The 9550-nt window shown below is 31.2% G+C and overlaps 1 long non-coding RNA gene across 1 annotated transcript; it reads left to right on the top strand.

The window, feature by feature from the left end:
- The first annotated feature begins 779 nt into the window (after nt 1-779).
- LOC102591881 (uncharacterized) lies at nt 780-2564 on the top strand. The gene is made up of 2 exons (XR_368757.2): nt 780-942; nt 2295-2564. It is a non-coding gene; the product is annotated as an uncharacterized lncRNA (long non-coding RNA).
- The last annotated feature ends 6986 nt before the right edge of the window (nt 2565-9550 follow it).

The following is a 9550-nucleotide window of genomic DNA, read 5'->3' as shown; positions in this document are numbered from 1 at the left end:
AAGTTCACCAACAATGGTCAAGGATCTACTCTCGAACACTACTCAACCTATGTCCCACAGTTCGGGATATATATAAATTTTCACATCAAAATATTCTCATATTTTTCATAAAGCTGCGTTGGTCGGGACAAAATTGGCTACTACGTCAATTTCTTTGCCCAAAAACTCTTACATCGTTTCTGGTCAAAGAGGGACAAGTTGTTGACACCCAATTTTGACCCTCATTTCTTCTAATTTATTGTTTTCGAGCTTCTAAATTAATAATGTAGCAAATTATTTTTCTTCATATACTATTCTTACTACAACGACTATTTATCATTAATTTTGTTATCGTTATGTCATAATTCTATTACTACTAAAATTATATGTAAAATTATACTATCACCTTTTTTTAATAATCGATTGTCGTCATCCTATTTCAGTTTCTTACTTATTAAATTAGTCACAAGTTAATATTTCTCTAAATTATTAGCGAAAATTTATAATATTAACATTTTTATTTTTTTCTACATACCAATTATATGTTATGTTAGTTATTAAATTAGAAGCTCGGAAGAATTGTTTTAAAGAATGAAAGACCCAAAAACTATTTCAGCCAATTGAGACACAAAATTTGTTGAAGAAGATTCAATTTGAGACCCAAAAATTATTCAGCCTTTGGGGATACTAAATTTATCCAAAAAAAACCCCAATTGGAGGCCTAAAAACACAACAGCCCAACTAATCTTATTTTTAAAGTTATCCAAGTATCTTAAGGTTTCAATCTCCTGTCTTTTCCCTTAGCAGTCGCACATCATGTCTCCTCTTTCATTTTTTCTGGAAAAGTAGCGTATTTTGTCAACAATAAGTAGAGGGTAGGTACTCCATCTTCACGCCAACTCCTCTCAATCACGTGGCTCCTGCAAATCTTATCCTAAGGGTTTCCAACGTTTGGATTTGAAGGTTTTTTTTACCAATTTAAAAAATTCAAATTCCCGCTCATGAACTCTATTTTTCTCCCTATAAATACTTGTATTTGGAGTCAAATTGAGGATAAGATTTTCAGCTACTCGTCTACCCTAAAAGCTTTGAAGCTATCACACCTAGTTTTAAAGTTTTGTTCTTCATTTTGTTGCTGCAATTTTGGATTTGAACGGGTTTAACCTCGTCTTCATATTCGAGCATATCTTCGACCGAAAATGCCCCCAGTTCACTGCCCCAAAATAGGTCAATGACATCTAGTTTCTTTTTTTTATTTCCGTGAGATATGAACGAATTTGTGTTTTAATGTGTTATGGACTTACTATTAGTTTCATTTCAGCACTTTTGTATTTTTGGCATCATGATGAATGAATGTAACTTAATTAGTTGATCTTTGATTTTAATATTCACTATTTGTTCATTGCTTTTGTCAAAATCAGATGTTAAAGTATTTTGAAGATTGTTTTATTTTATTTTTTAGAAATCATGTTTCCAAGACTCATTTTTAGGTAGTAAACTCTTTGAAAACTATGCTCTGCTTGAAGTTTGACAAATGAGTAAAATACTTATCAGCATACTTAAGTGATGTTAACCAAATATATTTCCCTTTGTTTTGAGATAATGTTAAGCTTATAAAATATGTATTGCTTCGTTTATGTTTGTCGGAGTATAGCTTTTTACTAAATTATGTCCTAAACTTTGTATTTCGATATCCGACTTGTTACGTGTTCCTCTTTTCCTCTGTTTTCTTTGTCATCGTGATGAAAATGTTTTCCTTGGCATTTGGTATCCTTATCTGGTAAGCGATTTTAGGTTATGATGCTTCTATGTGTTCCCTTTGTTGAATGAAAAATATACTGTCAATAACTTGTGAATTTTTAAACTTCTTTCCTATTATTTTTTAGCAAATATGTGTACATAAGCTTCCTTCAATTTTTCTAAATAAATGGCATGTAAATCTCTGAATATGTTATTTTTAAAAATGTGAGTTTTTAAGTTTCTTTCCTATTATGTCAACATATATAGTATATGTATTTAAGTCTTTCTTATAAGTTTTAAATAAATTACTTGTTTTAATTATCTTCTTGCCTTAAAATGTAACTTCGTTATAGATTAAATTGGATAAACTTGAGAATTAGATTTATCTTGTAGGCTAGTTACTTTGAGTTCTGTTAATAAGTTGGCTTATCCTATGCTTGCATATTTTCCATTTCGGATAGTATCTTGGTTGTACGACTTTACTAGGTTTCATGTTTGGTTTATTCGATATAGTCTTAAAGTGGATTCACATCACGAATCTCTTTATTCTTTCTTTATTTGCATGAACACTTTAGAGCAAAAATGGAGTCTCAATTAAGGACTCTCGCAAAATTAGAGTCTCATGGACTCGACACCATCATACCCATACATGAATTCGACAACCCAGACTATCCAAAATGACAACAAAAATCATTTGGGGGTCGCTTTTACTTATTACTATTTAGCATTTATTTATTTTAACTTTCTAATGTGTTTTGGATATGTGTTAATTTCTTGTTTCATAATAGTTGACATAATATAGATGTTTGAGTTTGGGTACCTTTTTAGTTAGAAACAAACCTTTATAATTATTTCAGCTTTTATAAACTTCATTTGGCAAAATCTTTTTAAAACACTTCTTTTTGCACCATTTTTAAACCTGCTAGATTTATTAAGTTTTGTTCAACTTGACAATGTCTTTAAAAAAAAAAAAAATTGTTCTAAACACTTATTTTTCTAAAACTTTTTCTAAAGGAAGCACTTTGTCAATCAATGAGTAAATGTCTATTTTTTTTAATTACCTTTTTTAGCCATGGATTTTTCTAAATTGATCTAAAGAAAATACACTTTCTTAAATATTTTTCATTCTAATACAATTGCAAAAGAGCTTTTAAAATAAAAAAAAATTCCAACTTGGTTACTCAATTACTTAATCTTTATCACTCATATATTTTTTTAAAATTAATTAACCTAAGTTTTGCCCGGTTAACTGTTTTTCAACAGATCTTAAAAGATGTCTTACCCCTTCCCTTTAGGATAACTAGAACTCTTACATAGAATCTCATGTTTAGTAGACCTTAAAATGAAGTTAATTTTAGACAATAACTTAATCGTTTTAGGTGCCCTAATTCACTGTAATTAATTAAGTGGCGACTTCTTAAGTTAGTTAATAATTTAGAAATCACCAATACGTTGTACATTTTTTGATCGCGAGTTAAAATGGGGTATAACAAACCATAATAAAGAGAAGAAAAATATAATACTTTAGCCTTCAAATTTATTCTTCAAACTTTGAGATGACAAAGTTTGTGCTGATAATATGTTATAAAATAAAGACTGAATGCTAAAATTGAACTAATAACAACCAAGAAGAAATAATTTACTAGAGAGATAAAATAGGAAACTTTTTTCTTTCTTATTTTTGTGTATAATCATACTATATAAGTGGTGGTTCCTCAACTACTACCAAACCAATCAAAAATGGCCACGTAGGGCTAATTAATATTTCTTTCTTTTGTATAATATTTTCTATTTCTACTTTCTATTTCTTTCTATTATATTCTATTTTCTATTCTACTTCTATCTATCTTATTATTATTTTTTACTTACTATATATATATATATATATATATATATATATTATATTATATTATTTCACATCATCATACTATATAAGTGGTGGTTCCTCAACTACTACCAAACCAATCAAAAATGGCCACGTAGGGCTAATTAATATTTCTTTCTTTTAGCACTTTTTTTTTGCTCTCAAATACTACCAAACCAATCAAAAATGGCCACGTAGGGCTAATTAATATTTCTTTCTTTTAGCACTTTTTTTTTGCTCTCAAATACTACCAAACCAATCAAAAATGGCCACGTAGGGCTAATTAATATTTCTTTCTTTTAGCACTTTTTTTTTGCTCTCAAATACTACCAAACCAATCAAAAATGGCCACGTAGGGCTAATTAATATTTCTTTCTTTTAGCACTTTTTTTTTGCTCTCAAATACTACCAAACCAATCAAAAATGGCCACGTAGGGCTAATTAATATTTCTTTCTTTTAGCACTTTTTTTTTGCTCTCAAATACTACCAAACCAATCAAAAATGGCCACGTAAAGCTAATTAATATTGCCCGTGCCTTGCACGGGCACCCTTATCTAGTTTCTATATAAGTTACAATGCCTTTTATAGGCACAAAAGTGGTACAATAGACATTCATCAATTATTTAAAACAAAATTAACTTTCTCAATCATTCTTCGATTTATTCACATCACAGACATAATAATAGCGAAAAAAAACTTGTCAGATATAAACACAATAAATTGTAGATAAACTAACATTAGTTATTAGTTAATATAAAAATAAGGATGGTAAAGTTACAGGAACTACAAAAATTATAGGAAAGCTTGCACATACCTACTTCAACTTTACATGAAATTAAACTTTCAAAATAAAATTTTTAAAAAAGGGCAAATTGTGAATGCAAAAAACATATATATTTTAGAGAAACAATTAGCAATTCTCAATTTATAATTTCTTTCAAATAAAACTAATCAACAGACCATAATGATAAACATTATTTTAGAGAAAATATTTTACAACAAAAATAAATTCCAGCTCTGATACCAGTGAAAAATTTATTGAATAATTTAAAAATATTTTCAAAACTATATTAAGTTGTAACGACCCATTTGGTCGTTTTGAGTACTAGAAATTTTTATTGCATAAAAGACTTTTTCGATAGATTTTAAATGAGTATTTTGGACTATTCATAACTATAATTATAAAATTAATGAGGTAGTTTTAATAATTTATTTAATTGATGGTTAAAGAAAATAACATTAAAATTAATAGTGGGTCACTTTAATCACTTTTATAATTGGTCTTGTAATGACCCTAAAAACGAACTAGTGAAACTAGAGCCTCACATGTGAGTTTGGAGTTGAGAACTTGACGAAATGATGAGAAATGACCGTGACGTCTGTAAACTAGTCATTTGAACTAGTGAGTTGTAAGGGTCAACTTTATATGATCATATCTTTTAGTTCAAAATGAATTAGGTGGACCTTTACATATCCAATTAAAGGTCTCTGAGTCCTCTTTCCAACGCCACCGAGTTTGCCCAATTCCGACCTTGGAGTAAAAAGTTATGCCCAAAATAGTGAAGCACTGTCCAAAAGGACGAGTTTAGACGGGTTTAGTGAACACTTTTAAGTATAACTTTGTGGGTCCTTAATTCTTTTCCTAAGTTGAGTTCTTATTATTCTTTGCCTTTCCTAGCAATTATAAAGCCCATTTTCCACCAAAATTCTTTCATTTAAGTCACTTCAATTAGAATAAAGAAAGAAACTCACCTCCTCTCAAATATCTTTCTCTACAATCTTCCATTGAAGAAGGTCAAGAACTAGGAGCTAGGGTTTGACGATTTTAAGGTGGTTCTTTCTCAAATTGCTTGGGGATTCTTAGTTAAGGTATGGGGACTCTTTATCTTTGATTCCTTTTTCAATCAAAGAGCTAATTCAAAGTATTTTCAATGTTCTTCAAAAATCCTAAAGCCCTAATTTCGATTCTAGCATGGGTTCTTGCATAAAAAAGGTTTTAAATGATGATTTATATAGTTATTAATGATTATTAATGGTTTTCATAAAGAAATCTCATTGAACCCATTTTTTTCAAATTCTCTAAATTTCACCATAAAGTGGGTGTATTGATTTTGAATAGATGATTATAAAAATCGTGTTAGTATGGTATGGGCTGTTCATATATGGTATTATATATGTGAATTGTTAAGAATTTTTATTGAATTGAAGGATGTAGGATGTCGGCCTTGAATGGGCAAAAAATTGTGAATTTGTATTCATGTTGATTATGGGCTTATGCTTAGCTTAAATGGTATAGTTGAATACCATGATTACCTATGCTTTCTATTGTGAATTGTTTGATCATAGAATGGTGAAGGTGGCTTGGAAAGGATGGTAAGTTGACTTACTTTATGAATAATGTTGAATTAGTAGGGAATTGAGTAATGTTGGTTATGGCTTTGGAGAATGGTAAGATGGCTTAATCTCTTAGTATTGATATAATTGTTGTTGGTTGGTTTGATCCACCTTTGGTGGAGGTGGTTATTTGTTGTGTTAATGTGAATTGAGGCCATGAAGGGCATTATATGAATGTTATTATATTGTTGTATTATTATACACATATGAGGCTATATGTAAGTCCTATATGAAGCTATATGTAAAGTTTTATGTGAAGGTATGATGTGAATGAGTTTTATGTGATCTTGTGATGATCATATGTAAAGTGGATAGCATTGTGAGTTAAAGTATGTTCTCTCTTAACACTTATGAATGAAGATGATGGAATGTGAAGTGCCTTATATTGTTGAATGTCATCTCTTGACTTGGTAGATTTAGGTGTTCTTCTTGATAAATGAAAAGCTATGTTGAATATAAATCGATAGGCTATGGCATTCTTTTCATATGTAAGTGACGAAATCTGTTTCTGAGCTGGATAGTGTTTGGTATTTTATGCATATCTTGTTCTCTAGAACTTCGTTTACAATGAATAAATATGATTTGGAAAGCTAACCCGTATACCTACAACTCTTATGTTTATGTAAGACTCTAATTTAACTGTTATGGACACGAAATATGGGACGCAACATTGGGCAAGTTCTGCCCAAGTTTCGGAAATTGAAATCCCGTATGATCAGCTATAGTGTTTTTGAATATATCTTTTTGTACAAAATATATTTTGCAGTGATTCTTGTTTATTTGCAACCTTTAGAGATGTACCTACATCTTTCATGAAGGTTATAAAGTCTAGTTTTGCCATTTTCCTTTTCAAATCAAACTTGCGACTTGAGGTACCAGGCTGGACAGATTCACTGTTTTGGGAGCATAGTTGTATTTGTACATGTTAGGCTTACTTGTGATGATGATCCTATTTTACGTCAACATTACTGAGCTAATAGAAGTTAAAGAGTTTATTTAATTGTATTTTAAGGTTGTATATACTCGTGAACAAGTTGAGGACCTTGAAACGTTGGTTGGTCTATTGTCTGAACTAGCAAAGTTGTGTTGGACGGATTCTTTGCTAAAGCACTGAGTTTGTGTATAAACTTGTACTTGCATTCTTTTAACTGCTGGAATATTTGAAATTTGATCTTGGTACCTTGGCTACCTCTTGTCACTTTGCATTTTCATGTTGGTATCCTTTAAGACGTTAAAGACAATCATGTAACTCGCCCACTTGTACAGATTGTTTGATCACCTAGCACTCTTGTTGGGACCTTGTCTTTCTTGTGGCTGTGACTTTGTCACTCTTGGCATGCCTCTTGATTCGGATCATTTGCCATCTTGACTCTGGATTTTTAGTCCGTCTTATGAATGGAAGTTGTCCATTTTTAAGTACGAACTAAAAAGCCATTTTTAATATGGTTCTTGGTTCTCTTGATTATTGGGCTTTGACCCTTCTTGATACAGGGCGTTAGCCCTTCTTGATACTTGCTTGTGCTTAGTGTGACGACATGATGTATATATTGGGCGAGCCTTGTTATTGAATCTCTTGGAAATTGGTGCTATGAGCATTCTTGACACTTGGATCTTTAAATGTAGATCTTGATGCCCTTAATGTGAACTCTGGTTACTTGATAAGTTCTACACCGTGTACGTAGTAGTATGGGATGTTATCTACATATGGCATGAGTAGCCTTTGAAGGTGCTAAAGTGAGTTCTCTAAGTCTATATGACTAAAGTGAGAAGTACCCTAAATGCATGAATGTGTCCTAAATGACTTTAAAGAAGAATGTTGACTTATTGTCTAAATGATTTGTTGAATGAATCGCTTATATTAATAAAGTGAGTTACTTAGTATGTTACCTTGAAGCATGATGGTTCTTGTCTATAGCAACCTTGAGGAACACTTAGGTGTGTATGAAGGGGTTGTATGGGCGGCCACTTCATGTCTCACTCAAGTGTATCTTAGGGTAACTTTAGATAAGGGTTCTTGGTTGATGAAATGAGTTACTTGGCGAAAATGTTGAGTATGTCTATAATGTGGTTAATGTCTTATATGTTGGTTATGTTCTATAATATGTCTAATATGTCAATATTCATGAAGTTTTACTAAAATGGCATAAGGCATGACTTTCAACCAAATGTCCTTTTTAGCATGTTTTTGCATGGTTTCCATACTTAGTACTTAATTGTGCTAACCCCTTTCTTTCCCTTTTGACTAAAGTGTAGGGATTTGGAGATGTTGATATTCCATGGTTGATGGATAGGTTTCTAAGGTGTTTTGAAGATGAAGACTTGGTGAGTCCTCATAGATTCGAGGCCAGTAACCAACATGTTCCTTTATGTCTTGTAGTTTTGTTATAGTTTTGAGTGGGCTTAGTCCCAATGTTTTATTCAAGTATTAGATGGTTTTGAGACATCTTGGATAAAGTTTATAAAGTCTTCCGTTTGCTATTTAATGAAAGTATTTTCGTGTGTGAAGAAAGTTTTAAATTCTCCTCTATTTATTTTTTTTGTATCGTATGCAATGAATGATCCATGAGGCTTGTATTTGACCTCTTCGAGGTCGAATACGCCGGTTACGACTAGGGGGTGCTCTCGGGTCGTGACAGGTCTTGTATAATAATTAGGGAGTAAATATTCTGTAGAAAGTGAGGGTTTGGACGAGAAAGAGAACGTCAAAACTCATTGTGCATCAAAGCCGCATAAACACAAGAAGAGTATAGAGGCTTCAGGTAAATCAATCATGCCTCTTAGATCTTGTATTACATTGTGGGTTGTTTAATATTAATTATTGTACTATGAATAGTTTTAAAAAAAAGAGGTAGAAAAGGTGAATTGAAAAAGTTAGAAACGAAATCACTGATGACAAATTGGACTTGAGGGAATATAAGATTGTTATAAGATAATATTTCAATGGGGTAGAATTTGGTTTGATAGTTGGGAGGGCATTATTAATTATTATAACATTATGATTAGAAGTGTGCATGCGTTACAAGTGAGAATAATGTTAGCATTTAGGTTTGAGATTGTGGGACAATTTTTTTGGTTACTTGAGGATTACTTATTGATTTTCTAATGACTACTAAAGTAATTAAATGGTGCAATCAACTAGTTTAGTGCAACATTAATTCAACAAGTAATGAGGATACTATAAGCAAGTGGTTGGTTTGAAGTGTTGACTGCCACTGGTTTCGGCACCAGTGGCTTTAGCTTAGATATTATAATTTTTATTATCATTTTATAAGACAAGTTTTGATATATTGAGATACGTAATTAAATATTGGGTGTATGGTATAATATGAATACCTTTAAAGTTATCATAATTGGAGGAATTAAGACTTAGACTTAGGCTTGCATTTTGAGAAATACAAAAGTTGACATATTAGTTGACATCAAAATTTACGAAAGTGATTATAGTAATATGGGTGTCTACATACTCGTTTGCTTATGAATTATGCATACTTGATAGATTGGAAACATTCTAGCTCGTATTGGATTCTCTTAGTCATGACATGATGTCCTTAGTTTTCGGACACAGCCTATCT

This window comes from Solanum tuberosum, unplaced genomic scaffold, assembly GCF_000226075.1.
Source record: "Solanum tuberosum cultivar DM 1-3 516 R44 unplaced genomic scaffold, SolTub_3.0 scf00532, whole genome shotgun sequence".
Taxonomy (NCBI): domain Eukaryota; kingdom Viridiplantae; phylum Streptophyta; class Magnoliopsida; order Solanales; family Solanaceae; genus Solanum; species Solanum tuberosum.
This window is presented reverse-complemented; position numbering and strand designations above follow the sequence as displayed.